This window comes from Halictus rubicundus, chromosome 3 (assembly GCF_050948215.1).
Source record: "Halictus rubicundus isolate RS-2024b chromosome 3, iyHalRubi1_principal, whole genome shotgun sequence".
Taxonomy (NCBI): domain Eukaryota; kingdom Metazoa; phylum Arthropoda; class Insecta; order Hymenoptera; family Halictidae; genus Halictus; species Halictus rubicundus.
In genome coordinates, this window is record NC_135151.1 from 21,414,982 (window position 1) to 21,436,392 (window position 21,411).

A 21,411-nucleotide genomic window follows, 5' to 3' on the forward strand; every position below is an offset into this window, starting at 1 on the left:
TCGTTCTTCCGAATGGAAGAGAGACCTCGAACCGAATAGTATGTCTTCTGGCCGATATATGTCCACGACTTGACCCGTGTTTCGGACATATATCGAGTAAACACTGTAGATAATATTTGAAAATATATTTACACCGTTCAGCTATCGCTCGTGCAGGAATTTGGTTCCCCGTGCGTAAGCGACTTGGCGGGCAACAGGCCACGCCCCCTTTCGATGGTTCAGCCTATGAGATTATTTTTCCCGCTGACGTTACATCGCCCTCAGCGACGCCCGCGGGCGCCCTTGCCCGCCGCAATGCTTGCCGCGCGGAACTGATTTACACTGTCTTAAGGTAAGCAAGTATTTTGCTTATGCACAGGCGTATCTCTGGGTTATACTCAAATGAAAAACTAAACGGAAAACAGGATAGAATTAGCTCTGCGTTTAACGCGTTCAACCTTGCTGCTCTCGTCGAGTCTGTGTAACCATAGAGTCGATGTATTCAATAAATCATATGCAACAACCTTGGCGTGTAAGAATTTCCTTCCGAGTAAATTCTATCGCGATCTTGCAATTTTATATTTTTGTAGGTTTTGGAAAAGACGATTCATGAGAACAGCGAAGTGATATGAAGTTTGATGAGAGAACGCATATAAAATACAACGCGGAAATTACCTCCATCTTGCACTTCTACAACAATCACTTTCAGAATAAATATTACAAGATTTTTGGAACGCCCAATGAATCTTGCGTTTCCTGAGGCAATTTCGAGTAACTTTTTCCTTTGCGAAAATGTTCTCCGCGGCTCTGTTAAGGAGTTATTGACGAAAAACACAGACCAATCGGAGCGCGGATACAGCAGGCGGACACCGCCCCAGCCAATGCGAACGCCACGCTTAGCGGGAGGCGTCGCCGAGCTATAGCCGCGCTCTGATTGGCTCGTGTTTTTCGTTAATAACTCCTGAACAAAGCCTCGGAGAAGATTTTCGCAAAGGAAAAAGTTTCTTCAAATTGCGTCAGGAATCACCCCATACGAGGAAGTACATTCTTGGGACACCCTGTATAATTCCATTGATATTTCGTCCGTGTTAACACTAAACCTACCACCGCCGGTCAAAATGACCGGTTCCGGATTTTTTATTTTACAATTACTGATACTATAAAGATGCTTTCGTGGGAAATGATTAAATAAATATATATACGAACCGCACAAAATCCAAATAAATTCAATCTCGTCATTTTTATCAGACAATATGTACGAGTTAATGCTCGGTAGGTTTAGCGTTGAACATTTACAATTTTTTAAAACAGTAATCGATCCCACTCCGATACTCCATACAACCAATGTTGTTTTCGTAATACTTTCGATAAGAGCGTTCTCTGTCCGTTGTTCCCGAACGAAGAGGGTACTGAATTAGCCATCAGGCGACGGTTCTAAAATAAACCCGGAGCCTTCGATTCGACTTAACCAATCGATGTATATTTAATGCCCGCGTCGACGCGTCGTTAACACGATTCAATCGACCCTACATCATCATCGGTTTCAGCCGGGGAACGACGAGTTCCTGTTCGACAGCGGGTCTGCTATTAAATGTCTCCGGCGGCAATCGCGTCGATGCTCCGCCGATGCGTCAACAGCAGCGCATCGGTATGTATAGAACCAGTATAGCATTGTATCTGGATGTTGATGTAACACCAGCCGATTCACAGCCGTCTCACGTGAGATAATCGTGGCCGGCTTCTTCAATTGCGATCCGACGCGTTTTTCGTCTTCTTCAATCGAGCCGATGATCTATCGGCCCGTGAGCGCGCGTTGCTCCTCCTGCGAGCGATTTACGAGCTGCGCCGGAAATCCCCGGCACACCTCGGCAACTGTAAGTGGCCTAACTCCATTTGTCAATTATTTTTTGTTGCCCGTAATTACGCGTACAAGTTGGCTATCATAAACAACATTTACGGTTAAGTATATTCAGAGTATATACGATAATTTTGGAATAAGTTTTCGCAGTTAGTTCATAATTAAAACCATCACTTTGAAAGTGGCCTAACTCCATTTGTCAATTATTTTTTGTTGCCCGTAATTACGTGTACAAGTTAGCTATCATAAACAACATTTGCGGTTAAGTATATTCAGAGTATATACGATAATTTTGGAATAAGTTTTCGCAGTTAGTTCATAATTAAAACCATCACTTTGAAAGTGGCCTAACTCCATTTGTCAATTATTTTTTGTTGCCCGTAATTACGTGTACAAGTTGGCTATCATAAACAACATTTACGGTTAAGTATATTCAGAGTATATATGATGATTTTGGACACATATGTTTTCGCAGTTAGTTCATAATTAAAACCATCACTTTGAAAGTGGCCTAACTCCATTTGTCAATTATTTTTTGTTGCCCGTAATTACGCGTACAAGTTGGCTATCATAAACAACATTTGCGGTTAAGTATATTCAGAGTATATACGATAATTTTGGACACATAAGTTTTCGCAGTTGAATAATTAAAACCTTCGCTTTGAAAGTGGCCTAAGTCCAATCCATTATTGGTAATGTCCGAACGGCATTAACAAAAATTGCCGGAAAGGTAATAACATTATTCTAAATGAAATGAAACGGGAGGATTTCGTATCAACAAAATTTTTGGAGGAGGCAATCTTTGAAAGGGTAAAGAATTCTAATAGTAAATAAATTGGTTAAAAATATGCTGGATGCGTTTCTTGTGAAATGAACTATATAGCATTTTCTATAAGGTATCTATGGATGAGAATGCAAAGTTTAAAATCCTGGATTTATTACCAGGTCGGGGTAGACCAAGAAAGTTCGAAAATATTGTATTGACACCACTTTATAAAAATATAATACAAATTATCATACATCAGCGAAATACAAGAACATGATGGACCTACTACGATACATACCACCGGTGCACTATGACTTCTTCAAAAATCCCTCCCGCATACACAAAATGTAGATCAGCAGTAAATTGTTATGTGATTCATGTAGTTAGAAAATGTTCTGAATTGCATAAATTGTGTTTTCGAAGTGTTGTAAAGATATATAAAGTAAATTGAGTATTGTTTTTTCAATTTGAAGCATTTTAAATTACGTCGAATGGACTTGGGCTTTTTCAAATTTTATAACGAATCTGGTTGTTAACTTTGAAAGTGGCTTAACTCCGTTTTTGGTAAGAAAACACATATTATTCACTTAATAATTGGTATTATTGTAATAGGAACTGTAAATTTAACTCTTTTAGATACACTTAAGACACATTGGTATCCTATACGTATATTTTAAATTTTATTGAAACACAAACCCTTAAATATCTCAATTTAAGTATAAGTGGACTTAGCCATTTTTTCGATAGTTTAGAAAAATTGGAAATTTGGTGCACGTAGATAGCCCCTAATCTTTTTGGTCTTCCTAAATCCGCCATCCAACGATGACAGGTCAAAGAAAACACTTGAACGTTACAAGTATACTGCGGATTTTATTTAACAATTTAAAGCAGGGGACATATTAAAACGATTTAAATGCACCAGCGTATCGGTTGTAGCTTAGTAGAATAATTAAAAGAAGAAAGAAATTTTTATTTCGCCCCTGTGTCTTGCAATCAATGCAAATATTTTTTATTGTGCATAAAGATCCGCAGTCTAGTCAATGATCTCCTGTACAACTATTCCGTCAGATGTTTACACAGCATTGCACATTTTGCGTTGCCAATGTACTTCAATGTCATCGAGTCAACAAACAGCAAAAAAGAAAAGACCTAAAGCATTACTGGGTCATAACATTGCGCGCGGAAAAAAAAACTGCTCCGATCACTCTACCTCAACATAATCTTATTTACGTGTTGTATCGCAAAACCGTTAACAATCGGCGGAAAGGCAAAAAGAGACAAAACGTTATGAATTACGTAAAAGATAGCGAGAGGTGAACTCGCCGAGCAGGCTAATGAAGTCGCGTTATCGAACACAAATGAATCGTATGCGCACCGTTTCCGCGCAGAAAACGGCTCCGCGGGTAACCTCGAATTTTGACTTCTGGTCGTTGCGAGTTGATAATGATTCCGTTGTTTATCGTTTTGGACCGATAACGATGACTTTTTCCACGACTGTAGACCGCCGCGCCGCGATAAGAGGACATCATTATTCGCGCGGTTGTTTTTCATCTCGGTGCCGCGATGTCTGCTCGTGCACGCTCGTTATCTAATAATTAACGTTCCGCGGCAAAAATCTGCCTACTCGTCGCCGCGCGAGCATCGCTCGTCTCCCGCGGATAATCGTTTAATTTTCCGTGGAAAATTCTTGCGTTCGAGAACGGGACGATGGCTACCGTTCGATACTAAATTACCGTGTGACTTCAAGGTGAAGTCTTTTTTCTCTTCGCGTCTATTAACAATCACTTGCTTGCGCGTGTACACTAATGTCCCCGGCATGTCGCGAGAAGATGACAGAGCTCGCCAATGCGACTCGATTTGACGAAACTTGGCCGCATCGATCTTGCGAGTTCGTTTCGTGCTATTTTAATATTTTCGATTCGATGCTTTCGCGATATCTTCGGTTTCGTTGCTATTACTTTCGATAGTATTATACGATTTGCATATTGAGTTTACGCATTTATGACAAAAATGAGCAGGGACCCGATTACTGTGGGGGTACCGAGTACTGTGCCCCCAAGGCAATTATATAATAATGAATACAGTATATATATAAAGGTTGTTTCAGCTAACTCGAGCATCTATAATATCTCGCTCGTTTTTTCTGATAGAAGAAAATTTCAGAGGAATTAGTTGGTTCAGATGAGTTGGTAAATATTATGATAGGTGAAAAAATTTGTCCAAGGTTATATTTTTTGAGATTTCAAGCTGATCGAAGTTTTTTAAATGGAATGATATATTTTTATCAGTGTTTACAACTTATTGTAAGCTTGTTTACAGACATTAGTCAAGGTTCAAGAACATTTCTTGAAATCCTAGGGGGATCATGTCATCGTTATTTCACTATTTGCATCAAGTGGCCTACTTTTATGAATTTTTTATACTGAAGGTCACGTGAAGGTCATGACATTACAGGTCGTTGGATCCGTCTTGACCTCGGCTATCATGTCACCAGTTCCATTTCAGGTTTGGAATCTAGTAACAGAGATTTGACCAGACGAATATTGTCGACTATAGTCCTTCGTCCTCGCAATTTCTTTGAGACAGCGTTCTCCGTGCGCAGAATGACTCATAAATTTATTCAGGTGAGACTCCCGTCTTACTTACACAGACTGCCTATGCAATCCCATTTTTTCCAATCTTACAAACGGCACGGATGGATGATTAATGAGCGCTCAGACAAAGCGAGGAAGATAAACTGTAAATTGTTTACAGAGAAAAGCAGTGATTCACTGCGTAGCCTACATAGATTCGAAAAGCGCAGAGCACGCTGTAAATTAATCGTGTTGATGCTTGCGAGTCTTCCTTGATATAATTTTAATTAATTCGTAATAAACCTGTCCGTCCCATCCGGGACAGATTTGCATAAAACTTTTTTTGTATTTCACAGTCTCGTGCAAGCTGCGCGCGTGCTTGCAATACAAACGAATTCATTTCCGATTTATCGATCCTCGCATAGAACTGCGAAATATTTCGAATCACTCTTCCCGCAATGAGAAACGATATTGTATAACATAAGCTTTTCATCGAGAATTCTGTGTGATTGGAATTGCGATGGAAAATTCATTGAATATTCATTAAAATTTACATTTTATTACATTCGACAGACTCGTGCAACGCATAAACTCCGCAGTCTCCGGTAATAAATTGATTTCGGAATTGTTATTTTTCGCAACAATGAACGGATCAAACAAAATGTGAAGTTTTTAACGTCGACTGGAATCCAGAAGTTTTTTTTTTCAGCAGTTTCCTGTGCACGATGTTTACGAAGGCTGAACGTGCAATTCGTTCGCGGCATAATAAGCGCATTGTTGGACGTGTCTAGTCACAATGAACGCGTCTACTACGTCACCGATCGTATGAATAATTGGCATTGCGCTCCGCCATTAACAGCTGTTCACAGCGGAAGATTCGGCGAGCGGCGCGGTGAACGATACCGTACAAAAGACGAGCCCACGGGTCATATAAATAAAACGCGGTGGCCTTTTCGACAACGTCTATTTTAACGGCGGATATTCCCGCTGGCCGGTCGATTTAAGCGAAAACTATTTCGGCCGCGTGGCACGCGCCCGCGGCTCCGATCGGCAATTTATCTCCATCATGCGACAAACAGGATCCGTTTCCACGTTTCTATTAGGTTGGCAAGAAAGTAATTTCGGTTTTCATATATATTTTGTTTGATTGATTTCTGTTAACGTTGCGTTTGTTTTTCTTCCGACATTTCATAACTGCATCTTTTAGGTTACTTTTGAAGCAAATTACAGGTAATTTTGATTAAAATTGTTAGTTCTGTGTCAATTTGAACATGGAGTGCAAAAACGAACATTATAGGCACATATTGCTTTTTTATTTCCGTAGAGGTGAAAAAGCTGCCGAGGCTCACAAAGATATATGTGAAGTTTATGGTGTGGATTGCTTAACAGAACGCACGTGCCAGAATTGGTTTAAAAAATTCCGTTCTGGAAATTTCTCACTTAAAAACGACCAACGTTCTGGTCGACCATCTGAAGTTGACGATGACCAAATGAAAGCCATTATTGAATCGGATCGTGATATAACTGTCCGAGAGATTGCAGACAGGTTAAATATCTCGCATACAACTATAGAATATCGTTTAAAAAGTCTCGGAATAGTTAAGAAGCTCGATATTTGGGTTCCACACGAATTGAAAGAAATTCACTTAACGCAACGCATCAACATATCCGATATGCATCTCAAACGAAACGAAATCGACCCTTCTCTGAAGCGAATCATCACTGGTGATGAGAAATGGGTTGTTTGCAATAACACAACTCGAAAACGATCATGGTCCAAGCGTGATGAATCAGCCCAAACCACACCGAAAGCTGAATTGCACCAAAAGAAGATCATGTTGTCAGTTTGGTGGGATTGCAAAGGTATTGTGTATGTTGAGCTGCTCCCAAGGAACCAAACCATCAATTCAGATGTTTATTCTCGACAACTGTCAAAACTGGACATAGCAATCAAAGAAAAACGGCCAGAATTGGCAAATCGCAAAGGAATCGTGTTCCACCATGATAACGCTAGGCCACACACATCTTTGGTAACACGTGAAAAGTTATTGGAGCTTGGTTGGGAAGTGATGTCACATCCACCATATAGCCCTGACATTGCACCATCAGATTATCATTTATTCCGAAGTTTACAAAACTCTTTGAATGGTAAAACTTTCACTAATGACGATGGTCTGAAATCGCACTTGGATCAGTTTTTCACCGAAAAGGATCAGAGTTTTATGAGCGCGGAATTATGAAGCTACCAGAAACATGGCAAAAGATCATAGAACAAGATGGAAAATATTTTATTGATTAAAGTTCATTGCTTTGATAAAAAAATTGGATTTTATTTCACCTAAAAATACCGAAATTATTTTTTTGCCAACCTAATATCAACTTCCGGCTCGCACAGCACCGAATACATCTGCGTTTTTCGACGGACGCGTGCCGATTCGATCGCCGAATCACTTGGAATTGCATCGATTTCAGTTTCGTGACGAACCGCAGTATATTACTCGGTATATCGGAAAACTTTCGGGCCGAAATGTCACGTACGGTGACTCCCATTAATATTCGGACGTTTATAACGCTAGATCTACCGAACCAGTCGAAATGACTGGTTCCTAATTTTTTCTTTCACAATTACTGAAATTACAAAAATGTTTTCATCAGAATTTTTCGAGTGAACTTTTTCATTGAAGCACATGTTAGAATAAAAACGGTATTAGGTTTGAATAGATGTAGTCTTGTCACGATTACAAAGCAATCTTCATCAGTTGTATTTGTTACTCGGTAGTTCTAGTGTTAAAAATATCTTTGTTAATACTGGACTGTACGACTTGGATTTTAGAAGTTAGCACAATTGGTTGCTGCATAAAGTGAGAAAACATTTTTACGGAGATTGCAATTGGTCGAGATTGCAGAGAAAATACTAAAAGTTGTATTTTGCAACTTTTTTATGTGGTCTTACATTGCCCGGGTCTGATCCAACATATGAATATATAGCGTTCGCAGTTAACTAAACAATGGAACAACGTGTCCAAGCATGAATCAATATTCTTCAATAAAATTGATCGATGCGAAACAAATGCTTTTTCTTCCATCAATTAGAAATAACAATTCTTCGTTGCAAATGTTCGTCTGCTTATTGACTTTTGCAATCTTCAATGCCATGATCAATCTTTTGTGTCGCAATGCTGGAAATTGTTTGAGTAAAACTTCTTCCTCCTTGTGATCAAATTTCGTTCTCGATTACGTTCGAATAGTCTTCGACCCTGTTGCATCGGACAGCGAGTAGGCTTACAATCATAATAGCAGAACCGATGATGTCAGAAGAGAAATATAGATCTATGTACACAGCGTTGTTTCCATTTTTATGATTTACGATAACGTGCATCTGGTCGAGAGTGTTGACATAACCCTTGCACCTGCCCTTTGCTCTTCTCTTTATCCTTATGTAATTGTATAGTCCGTTTCGAAAATGCACACATGCATGATTCCAAACGAAGGAATCGTATGCACTTCTTTGGCATAATTGTTATACACACTCGCAAAATTCTTGATTTTCTTCAATTTTTTAATGAAGCTCGCTCTTTCGCTTCGTCGGCTAAGGTAAATAATTTATCATAAACGACAGATTACAGATCAGCTGGCGGAGGAGATATCAACGAAGCTTTTAGTTTTTCATGTAACGCCAACAATCATCGAGGACAATCGTGTGACGACATTCTTTCGCTATCGCCGGTGGATAACAGACATAATCGCGCCTTCTATTAACAGCACGTTAAAAGAAACTAAATGCTTTGTTGGCAGATCGAATGCCTACTTCAGATAGGCTGCGCTAAAAATCATGTAGGATTCCCTAACGAAAGTACACTTCGCAGATACGAGTGTATTATTTTATTTGACGCTATCGTTTTATTATCGCGTACTACGTTGTTAATCATTGTTTCCGCGGCTGAAGCGTGACACGAATATTAATCTTTCTCTTTTTTGTTTTTTATTGAAAACACTTTCATAGCGATGACTTCACCGCGCGATGAAAAAATCTCGGCAAATAGGAAAACTTTTCTACTAATTTCTGCTAATCAGCCAACACAATCAAATATGCAACGGTCACGTGCGTCGCAACGATAAAAGGTGTCGATGGCGCGAATGGCCATTTTAGGTGGAAAAAAGTCATTACAGAAAATAGATATAACAACTCTTCTTTCGGAATGTTGCCTGAGCCTAATTATACCCATAATAATTTAATAGCGATGTAAGTATCGAAATCAATACGTGAAAACTCCGAACCGTAATATGGCGAAATCATACGTTTATATTTGTTCCAAAGAAAATTATGTCAGAGCAATAAGTATGAATCTTTAAGCTTCTATGCACGATATTCTATATTGACATAAGTAAATATTTATACTAATGTTCACAAAGTTCGTTAATAAAGTCCTTTGCAATAATTTTTAGAGATTTCTTGAGTACCAATTTTCTATGCCGGTTAGTTGACTTTAATAGAGCAGAACTAGAAAGTATCAAAAGAGACCATCTTGAAATTTTTATCGCATTAAGTTCAAACTATATAGAAGGGATTCTGCCAAAAATCGAAGAAGAATTATTTTTATATTGTTATATTTAGATATTATTATTATATTTATTCAATATTATATTTTTTACTTATTTTTATATTTGTTTCTATAATTTATATAATATTTTTCAATATAAATATTATTTTTGAAGGTTCTACATATGTTGAATCTCATTTCACGACCTAACAGAAAATTTCAATGGGTTTGAAGCAGCATGAAACGATCTATGATTTTTTTCCGCCTAGAATGGCCTAGAATGGAACACTATGAAAGGAGCCAGTGTTTAGGATCCGCACAAGCGCACGCGACGAAAACTTTCCGTAGCTTATGCTAAATAACGCGCGCGTGTCCAGCGAGCTACGCGCGGTTGAAAATAAATCAACGACTGATTATATTCGAACCGCGAATGGTTTATTTTTAATGCGAGGCAGGTCCACTTCTGGGACTCGTACGTTTCCCTCTGTAGGTTTTCATTGAACACGTTTGAGACTTCACAATTGTACCGCGGCGCCTTCGCGTAATCTACACTGCAGCCAAATTCAATAATCGTTCGTCAATATCACTGATTAATACAAGCTACGTGTTACCATATTTGCCAAATTTAGTTTGAATGCGAATAATTTCAATCCGCACTGCAATTTCATTCACATTTCAATGGTCATTTCGAAATTCACCACCGAGTTTATTGAAATAATTATTTAATGTTCTTACAGAGGTTTCGAGTTAGATGGTGTTTTTTTTAGGAAAAATGGGTCTTGAGTTTCTCGTCTGCCACATCATGTAAAAATAGTATCGGAAAAGATGTCAGAGATAAATCTTCAAGCTTTAAAACGAGTCCAAGTTTATTTCTGTACGATTGTGTTTTAGCGAAATTACCACTGTAATTAGTTTCACGAGAATATATGTATTCAAATTGTTAGCTGTTATACTATGTATCGAAAGAATTTATTTACTTCCTATATATGTACGTCTACAATTTCAATAACGATGAGTAAACTGTGTAACAAAATGTGTTTCGCAAGATGAAACTATTCCGAATGCTATATAGGCAATTTATCGATAGTTACTCGACGGTCAAAGTGCCAAATTGTTACAGTTTTCACAGATTCGGGACACGACAGGATGATTGACCGGTTCTCGGCGCCTCGGCTGCAACGCAGATGCAACTGCGGGAAGACGCACAAGATTTTGCAAAGTATTCAGCTTTCTCGCGCGGCGCGTCGCTCGTTCGTTTCGTTTTCATAGAAATACATTTTCCCGTAAATTGTGGTCGCGACGTTGCGACATTTTCGCGTGCCGAGACGGATTTATCGGTCCAAGCGCACCGCGGTGCGACGCCAAAATGGCGGACGCGCATCTCCGTTCGCGAACCTGCGAACTTTTCTCGGAGGAAACGTTTCGCTAGACAAACGCTCGCGAAACAGCCAGCCGGTTTCTCGTGGCTGTAAGAGTCGAGTCTGTCAACGGGGTCGTCGTTGCAATAAAGAACGGCTAATAAAGCGATAAGCGTCGCGTTCTCGAATTACAACGCGCGCATGCATGCAGTTGCATGGTTACGGTTACGTAAAGTAAATCCTCTCTCGCAAACGACCGTATGGAAATATAGAAACGAACCGCGGAACGTTCAAAACGGCCGATAAATATATTAATAGCGGATTTAGGCCACTGATAAGCCGCCGGTCATCCGGCGGCGATAATCAACCGCGATTTTCACAGATTACATGCGCGTATCGCTCCAGCAACGCAGAGTGTGATGTAATTGCAAGCAGTGAGGGGATTGAAACACTGTAATCGCGTCATTAGCTTACTCAAATTACCGAAGGAGGAATTTCTGTTTGGCATAAAAATTGTTTTTCATAAAAATCTGGGGGTCTGATCTAACGTCATACATCAAATTCATTTTGTTCAATTAAAATTTGTTAAACCTTGTACTGTCCATCCACCTCTCAGACGGCTCCGTTATTTCATTTCGGTTTCACTTTTTCTTGGAATCGTTGAATGGAATCTTTGGCGACCCGCTAATTATTTTTCAAAAGCTCGAGTTTTCCCATTAGAATTTTTCGTAAACACACTGCCGTGTTTTGGTCGTTGTGGTTGCGCGTTAAGTGCACAGTCGATAAATTTGCTGACATTCTGCAGCAGGATGAGCGATAAAAGAATATCGGCAATAAATTCCCCCATATAATCAGTTCACCGTGAAGTGGCTGTTACGTAGAGTCCTGTTCGAGAGATGAAGTCATTTCTCCTATCAGAGAGTCAGTGTCAGCCGAGGTAAACAGTCGCAATCAGCCCGATTAAATCGAGCAGGCAGCACCCGGTATTTCGAATGAGAAATACAGTCGCCGACTTGTTTACACCCGGTGCATCGATAAATAATTATCCACGTTGCCAACAGAAGCGAGAGTGACACACGGAGATGCTCCGTTTGCAGAGGCTACGACGACGTCTTCTAATAGACACGAATCGTCTCTAAACGGAATCATCAACCGAGCCGCATGATTTATTAAAAGATCCCTCTGCAAACCGGTTGCTACAAATATATAACGGAATCGTAAATTTTATAAATAATCCGGTCACGCCATCTACAGCGAGACTTTGTCTTCGAATCACGCTGTCCTCCGCGTTAGCGAGCGATAGAAAAATGAATGGAACGCTAACCGGATCCGCGCGAGGTCCAATTCCACGCGTGACTCAACGCGCCAACTTTTTGGAACTTTAATAGCATTAGCGAACCACGTCGGGGCGTAAATCAAGCAGGAACACAGTTAAATAGGACAAACAAACATTTTCTCGATCCCGCACCGCCGCTGTTATTAAACTGCCTGTACCCTGGAGGAGCACGTATCGCGACGCAGTTGATCTAGCATCGCGTGCCAATTTCCTAGAGATCGTTTGGAGTTACCACGCGAAACAACACCGTTCGTCGATCGCCGAACGATCGACGTTCAAAATGTTTACCAACGCGGGTCTGTTTCGCGAGTTCGCGGCAGTCAACGGGAGCTCTGTTCCCGTAATGGCGCCCGTTACGCAAGGAACGTCTTCGAAATGACGATCGTGCGTGGAACAATACGCGTACGTGGAGACTTCTGCGGTAAAGTGACTGTTCGGGGCCGGTTTCTAAAAGAACCTGAAAGAAACCGCAGTATGTGCCGGAACCGTCGCGAAACGTATGATATGTATGACGCAAACCGACGCAAAACGTTGTGCAGGCACCATCAGCATTAACCCTTTGCACTCGGAGCTATGTTGATCCCAGAATTCGAACGGTTTATCTGATCTAGAATGTTTTCGTAACACTAGATTGCCGGATCTTTGTGCAAACATTAAATTTTCTGCATCGGTTGCAAAATCCACGAGCTAATGTATTATATCCGTTTAGAGCATGATTTGTTTGTGTTTGAGCACAATTTGGCATTTGAGCACAGTTTAGCATCTGAGCACAATTTGGCATTTGAGCACAATTTAGCATTTGGACACAGTTTAGCATTTGGATACAATTTAGCATTTGGGCACAATTTAGCATTTAGGCACGATTCAAAATTTGAGCACAGTTTAATATTTGAGCGCGATATAGCATTCGAGAACTATTCAGCATTTGAGCAGAATTTACCATTTGAGCACAATTTATGTTCGAGCACAGTTTAGCATCTGAGCACAGTTTAGCATTTGAGCACAATTTGGCATTGTGCACAGTTCAGCATTTGTGCACAGTTTAGCATTTGAGCACAGATTAGCATTTCAGCACAGTTTAGAATTTGAACACAATTTAGCATTTCAGCACAATTTAGCATTTCAACACAATTTAGATTTGAGCACAATTTAGAATTCGAGCACAGTTTAATATTTGAGCGCAATTTAGATTTGTGGGCAATGTAGCAGTCGAGAACAATTTACTATTTGAGCACAATTCATCATTTGAGCACAATTTACCATTTGAGTACAATTTGTATTTGAACGCAATTGAGAGTTTGAGTAAAATTTAGATTTGAGCACAATTCAGCATTTGAGCACAATTTATTTGCATTTGAGCACAATCTATTTGCATTTGAGTACAACTTACCATTTGAGCACAATTTAGAATTCGAGCACAGTTTAATATTTGAGCGCAATTTAGATTTGTGGGCAATGTAGCAGTCGAGAACAATTTACTATTTGAGCACAATTCATCATTTGAGCACAATTTACCATTTGAGTACAATTTGTATTTGAACGCAATTGAGAGTTTGAGTAAAATTTAGATTTGAGCACAATTCAGCATTTGAGCACAATTTATTTGCATTTGAGCACAATCTATTTGCATTTGAGCACAACTTACCATTTGAGCACAATTTAGAATTCGAGCACAGTTTAATATTTGAGCGCAATTTAGATCTGTGCGCAATGTAGCAGTCGAGAACAATTTACTATTTGAGCACAATTCAGCATTTGAGCACAATTTACCATTTGAGTACAATTTGTATTTGAACGCAATTGAGAGTTTGAGTAAAATTTAGATTTGAGCACAATTCAGCATTTGAGCACAATTTATTTGCATTTGAGCACAATCTATTTGCATTTGAGCACAACTTACCATTTGAGCACAATTTAGAATTCGAGCACAGTTTAATATTTGAGCGCAATTTAGATCTGTGCGCAATGTAGCATTCGAGAACAATTTACTATTTGAGCACAATTCAGTATTTGAGCACAATTTACCATTTGAGTACTATATGGATTTGAGCGCAATTGAGAGTTTAAGTAAAATTTAGATTTGCGCACAATTCAGAATTTGAGCACAGTGTAGCATTTCAGCACAATTTAGCATTTCAGCACAATTTAACATTTCAGCACAATTTAGCATTTCAGCACAATTTAGATTTGAGCACAGTTTAATATTTGAGCGCAATTTAGATTTGTGGGCAATGTAGCAGTCGAGAACAATTTACTATTTGAGCACAATTCAGCATTTGAGCACAATTTACCATTTGAGTACAATTTGTATTTGAACGCAATTGAGAGTTTGAGTAAAATTTAGATTTGAGCACAATTCAGCATTTGAGCACAATTTATTTGCATTTGAGCACAATCTATTTGCATTTGAGCACAACTTACCATTTGAGCACAATTTAGAATTCGAGCACAGTTTAATATTTGAGCGCAATTTAGATCTGTGCGCAATGTAGCATTCGAGAACAATTTACTATTTGAGCACAATTCAGCATTTGAGCACAATTTACCATTTGAGTACTATATGGATTTGAGCGCAATTGAGAGTTTAAGTAAAATTTAGATTTGCGCACAATTCAGAATTTGAGCACAGTGTAGCATTTCAGCACAATTTGGCATTTGAGCACAGTTTAGCATTTCAGCACAGTGTAGAATTTGAGCACAATTTAGCATTTCAGCACAATTTAGAATTCGAGCACAGTTTAATATTTGAGCGCAATTTAGATTTGTGTGCAATGTAGCATGCGAGAACAATTTACTATTTGACCACAATTCAGCATTTGAGCACAATTTACTATTTGAGTACAATTTGGATTTGAGCGCAATTGAGAGTTTGAGCAAAATGTAGATTTGAGCACAATTCAGCATTTGAGCACAGTTTAGAATTTCAGCACAATTTGGCATTTGTGTACAGTTTACCATTCGAGCACAGTTTAGCATTTGCACACAAACCAATAACTCTCATAATCAGTAATTTTTCTATCATCCGAACACCTATATTTCTCTGATTAGTTTGTTTACTGTATTGTAAACAATATATTAACACTCTTGAAGTCTCAATTTCCCCACTCTTCCTTTCCTACATTTTTGTCATAAATGTATAAAGAGCCTGCACATGATCTTCATAGTGCCCATATGAAATCTAGTGTATTCTCTCGTACCACAACGGAAACATTTAGCAATTTATTAAACACGAAGACATCGAGTAACGTAGGAATTATTTCGAATTGTAGTATAACAGATTTTAGTTGCACCTTCAAGCGAGTGAAGGATTAATTACGTCAGCGATTTCCACGGAAACAGTTTCGCAGTTTCCCTCGGTTTCTCGGAACGACACAGAAAGTATAGTTATTTCGCGAAAGGGACAAGCTTCGGTGCACCGAGCCACAAAGGGGCTCCTGTGACTGGAGCATCGCGTGTACACTTGTTATCGACGATTTTCTGATAACGACATCCGGCTTGGATAGTTTGATCGAGATATCTCGACCGGTATATCGCGATCTCGAACTATGTACAACGATGTACAATCTGGATGCCACGCTTCCGAGGGTTCGATCTGCGACAATCGTGTGACAATTCTGAAGTTCCGTTTATTCTTTTCCTTCTGTCTTCGTGACCTTGGAATTTACAGAGAAGTCCTAGTTTTGTAAACGCATGAAGTGGAGTACAGTAAAGTTTGGCTGTACTAATAATTCATGCGACCGATAGAAATAACAATTATGCATAAGGATTGGCAATCTACTTATAACCCCTACTCGATGTCGATGCTTTCCTCTCAAGCTATAATTAGCTGAAGTACACATGCTTCAGTATTCATCGAACGCTGACTCTCAGAAACGGCGCCTATAGAGCTATCAACAAAGCGCACATTCGCATTTTAAGAGCAACCAACGGAAGCCAAAATGTATTGAAAGTTTGTTTGTCCCGCGAAGAGTTGTCAACAAATTTCGGATCGCAAAAGGATACAGAGAATTTTTCTGGGAAATAGGTTAACAAAAAGTGTACACAGTTGCAACCTCAACGCAATAGAGATTCCTCGACGAGTCCTCTTCAATCAAACGCGATTTACGAAAGAAAGCCGACACATTCCAAACAGGCCCGAGTGTCGCAAATAAAAGTCCATCTTCTCGAAGGTATCTTGGGAATGTTAACGTTCCACGAGATACTTGTCCCATACCGTCGACTTGGATAAACAATTCTCACGCGTCGTTAGCTCTACAAAGATTCGGTAAAAACTATGCTACAGTGAAGTCTTGATCTAAGTCTTGGTCTGTGACATAGATCGTGTAGGGCTACTGTTTTGCAGTACATTCCGTGCACTACGCACCGTCAACTAAACCATTAGACACAGTTCAAATTATATCGTGTTTAGCGTAACTTTAATCACAAAAAATTCCACAAATACGTTAGCGAAAGTCCTATAAAAAAAAATAATTAAAAATGAAGAAGTTTTGTAATTGGATTAGGAGTGGTTCCCCCCAGTGGAGGGGATAGACGAAGTGACTTAGATCGTGTAGCTCCGTTCGGCTTAGATCAAGACCTTACTGTACTTATCTCATTCTGAGATAGACACTTATAAATATTATGAAAGGGGCCATTTTTATTTAACACCAGATCTACCGAGGCTGTCAAAACGACTGTCAAAGAAAGTCTGAATAATTTGAATACTGTTATTGTTATTAACAAGTATATTTCAGTTGTGTTCTGGGTAGTTCTGCCGTTACAGAGAGAACCAAACTCTTTTAATCTTCCTATTTGGATTAAAATTAAATAAATCTCACCGCGTCAGTGGTGCACCGGTAAACAGCGTATGGACTCATGCAATTTTGCTCACCTGGAACAATAAAACAAATTGATTATTGTCGCGGGCATCTCCGAGATTGATTTTAGGGGGTCGTTTTCTCAATTTAGGAAGGCGTCGAAGGCAAGCGGCTGTAAACGTGTTTGAAAGTTTAATCTCGCCAGAGTGAAAAGTTTGTTCGGACGCGCGTAAAATGGATCGATGGATCGCGTACGTGTTGCAATAGCGTTACGCGAAATCGTCGGGCGTCACGTATGCCTCGGACAGAGTCGTGCCAAAATTACGCCCCGATACGCAGCCAGCCTTCGGACTCGAACGAACCGGGAATCACATCTTGACAGAAGTATCGGCAGCGGTTTCGGGATTGTTTACCACGGTAACGAGCACTAAAGTTACCGCAAAATCGGACCCGCGGCTATTTTCAGGAGAAATGATCGCACGTGCGCCACCGATATCTCCGCAAGGTCGACCCCATAAATCGTCACCCGAAAATTCAACAATTCCACTGGTAAACGAACAGTGCCATGGAAACGAACAGAGTCGCCGCTTCGTGTTATTCCATTGGCCCATTTGTTGTATCGCCGGCTTACTGCGCAGTCGTTCCCAATCGTGGACAAAAACAATTTTTTGTCGGGCATACGATAAGTACCATTTTAGATTTTCTAATGGATCGTGCTCATGGAATCAGCACAAAAATCAGGGTACCAAGGTTTTATTAAATACACCTGTAAAATGGCCAGCGCTCGAAATGGTCCCTCATTTGTTGCGCAGTGATCCTGTCGTGAAGAACGGTGTAAAATTTTCAAAAATTTTAAATTAGAAGATACCGATTACAAATCGTAGTGACTTGAAAACACTGCTGTACACATTTTTAGAAGAGTAAACAATTTTCTGCCGTACGTATCCATCATGTCCAATTCTTCATTTTGTTTTTAAAAAATTTGTTAATATACATGTTAGAGGATTTTTTAACACTAGATTTACGGGATCCGTCAAAATGTTCTAATATTTTTAATTTAATATTACTAAGATTGTAAGGATGCATACATAAGAAATTATTTAGCAAATTTATTTCTTTGGGTATATATTATTTTTAAAATATTGCTAAAAATGTGGGTAGCACGCTTTTAGTGCTCCGTAAACCTAGTGTTAATATACATATCCGCCATATTGGATTGGCCATTTCGTTCTAAAAAATTCCCAGTTCAGAATATATCCATTTTAGTTCAGATTGAAGCATGTTTTGAGGTTATGGCCACGATTGCGCAATTTAGAAACAGTGTGCGCTGCCTCGAAATCTAATTTTACGCTTGTTATTCCTCCAAATTACCGATCAACTAAGGACGACCGTATAAATGGCTGAAAGAATTCACCAAGCATGCTGATAAAGCACTCCACGGAAGCGCGTGCCTCGAAGTCTTGTTATCATTCCACTGGGACGCTGTGTCATTGGTTTCTTAATTTAGCAAAGTCTAATTTTACACACGTTATTCCCCCAAAATACTAATCAATCAAGAGCGATAGTCGCTTCAAACGAATTCTTGGATCACAGATTTCAGAGCCGATTGGGATAAGCCACTTTGTTTTTGTGGATTGAGAAATACCAGTCGTCGATCATGTCGAATAAATTCGATGAAACACAGCGTGTTCATTGGGTGTTCCATTACCGTGTCGTTCTAATTTCAGAATGGTTATCACGAGTGATTGTTATCATTACCAAGTGAAAGGGGATGCAAGAAACCGAAAAAAAAAACGACCGTAACACTTAACCACTTAAATCATTCGAGAATCAACGATCAGTGACTAACGAGTCCTAAGCAAATCTTGCAATAATCACAACAATTACCATCGAGCCACCATACGTCTCGAGTATTTAGAAAAACGTAATTATCTCCCTTCTCGTGCGAGCACGTACGACGATTGGCTATTAATAGTCCTCCGATAGGAAAAGTGTTAATCGCAAGATACGAGCCATTACAAAAACACCGATGGCTGGCCAGGAGTGCGATAAACATAATCTATATCGGCGGAGTAAGATCGAAAGAAGGAAAGAAAATGCGACCGATTTTCTAGGTCAAGTCGCCTGAAAGAAAAAAAGAAGCGATCCAATTACGATCCTCCGCCATTTTTGCCTCGGTCAAGTAGGGAACTTTTACCGTCCGCGCTCCTAATCTCCAATGATGGGGAAAAAAAACGGTGCACCGGGTGTCCGCGAGGTATTTTGCGTGTGAATCGGTCGTCGTCCTCGCTTTCACACCCTGTCGCGACGGACCTGGTGGTGCGCACCGACATACAGTGACTCCCAAAAATATTCGGACACTAGCTATAACTAACTTTACGACTTGATAATTCCTTTGTTAATGAAGCAATCGTCCCGGGAATTGTTTCTAGCAATAAAAGATTTATTAATGTTGATAAACATAGATAATTTATTTGAAAAATATACATAAATTCCATAATAAAAATTAGTAAGAGAAATGATGTACCATTTTTGGCTCACAAAAATATTCGGACAATATTAATTTTTCAATTTAGATAATGTAATTTAGCATTACAACATTTGTTTAATACTTCGTGGCATAACCATCTTGTTTAAGAGCATGTCTTAACCTGTTTGGCATATTGTTTGTAATTTTTTTTAAATATTCAACAGTTATATTCGACCACTCAGTTGCAAGTCTTTGTTTTAATTCAGCTATCGATGTAATTGGGGTTTTTCAAATTTTTCTATCCAATTCATCCCTCAAATTCTCGATAGGATTAAGGTCCGGTAATTGGGGCGGCGAATGAAGAATTTTGGGGCAGCGGTATAATAAAAATTCTTGCACAATACGTGACTTGTGCTTGGGGTCGTTGTCTTGGTAAAACTCAAAAGTATTATTAAGTCCCATTTTTTCAGCACTTTGAATTAAATTATTTTTGAGTATATTTAAATAATGATTTTTCTCCATGATACCGTCAATAAACACTAGGTTACCGACTCCATATGACGAGATGCAACCCCAGACCATTACGCTGCCTCCGCCGTGTTTCACTGTACCTCTTGTATTTTCAAAATTAAACACTTTATTCGCTTTCCGCCACACCATAGTTCTTCCGTCGGAATTGTACAGATTGAATTTGCTTTCATCAGCAAATATGACATCCTTCCACCATGTCTCATCCTTAGAAATTAGCTCTCTTGCAAAGGTTTTTCGTTTATTCCTATACTTTTCGTTGATAAATGGTTTCTTTCTAGCTACTCTTCCATTGTAACCAGCTTGCCTCAGCACTCTCCGAACTGTTTCGGCTGAAACATTTTTGGAGCTTTCTCCTGATAGCTCACTAACTAGTTTTGGAGCACTTAAGCGCGGATTTTTTTTCACTTTCCGAATAATTTTGCTTTTCTCCCTCGTACATAAGAGACTTGGTATTCCAGTTTGCGGAATAGAATCAATGCGATTCTCAATATAAAATCGTCGACAGGTATCTGCAGCAGTACTCTTACTTATACGAAGCATTGCACTAATTTCGCGATAGGTTTTTCCTTTTTCTCGATGAAAAATTACAAGCTGTCGCACATCGAAACTCGTATTCTATCCTTTGCGACCCATTTTGAACGAATTCACGTTTACTACTGACAGTAGTGAGGTGGCATGGACATCTAATGGTCCACGAGATTCTGTTTGTAAACAAACGTTTTCTCGTTCTTGGAATATCGCGTCCCCAGAAGGCGATTGCCAGAGAAATATAATACGTGTCCGAATATTTTTGTGAGCCACAAATGGTCCATTATTTCGTTTAACAATATTTATTATGAAACCTATGTATATTTTTCAAATAAATTATATATGCTTATCATCCTTAATAAATGTTTTATTGCTAGAAACAATTTCCAGGGCGATTGCTTTATCAACAAACGAATTATTAAATCATAAAGTTAGTTATACCTAGTGTCCGAATACTTATGGGAGTCACTGTATAAAACGACAGCCACGGCACACGCCTCTTCAGGAAAGCAGTCGCCGGTGTGCTCCGCTTTTACCGCGTCTATGGCGTATCACGGGACGTATCGCCGACGTAAATAGAACGTCGTCAACGTCGCGAGGTAAACACCGAACGGATGTCGGGACGAACCAGGGGGGAACGACGGAACAGCCCGCAGAATAAAGAGACTCGCTTTC

The 21,411-nt window shown here is 39.4% G+C and overlaps 1 protein-coding gene and 1 long non-coding RNA gene across 3 annotated transcripts in view; one reads left to right on the plus strand and one right to left on the minus strand.

Annotated features, from left to right (window-relative positions):
- The window catches only part of LOC143352936 (uncharacterized), a 133,788-nt gene that overhangs the window by 51,492 nt on the left and 60,885 nt on the right, over nucleotides 1-21,411 (minus strand). The window lies entirely within an intron of this gene.
- On the plus strand, nucleotides 1,374-11,575 carry LOC143352291 (uncharacterized). 2 transcript variants are annotated; one of them, XR_013081893.1, is made up of 2 exons: nucleotides 1,374-1,627; nucleotides 10,838-11,575. It is a non-coding gene; the product is annotated as an uncharacterized LOC143352291 (long non-coding RNA). The 2 variants fall into 2 exon arrangements; XR_013081892.1 differs by lacking the exon at nucleotides 10,838-11,575 and adding an exon at nucleotides 10,485-10,689.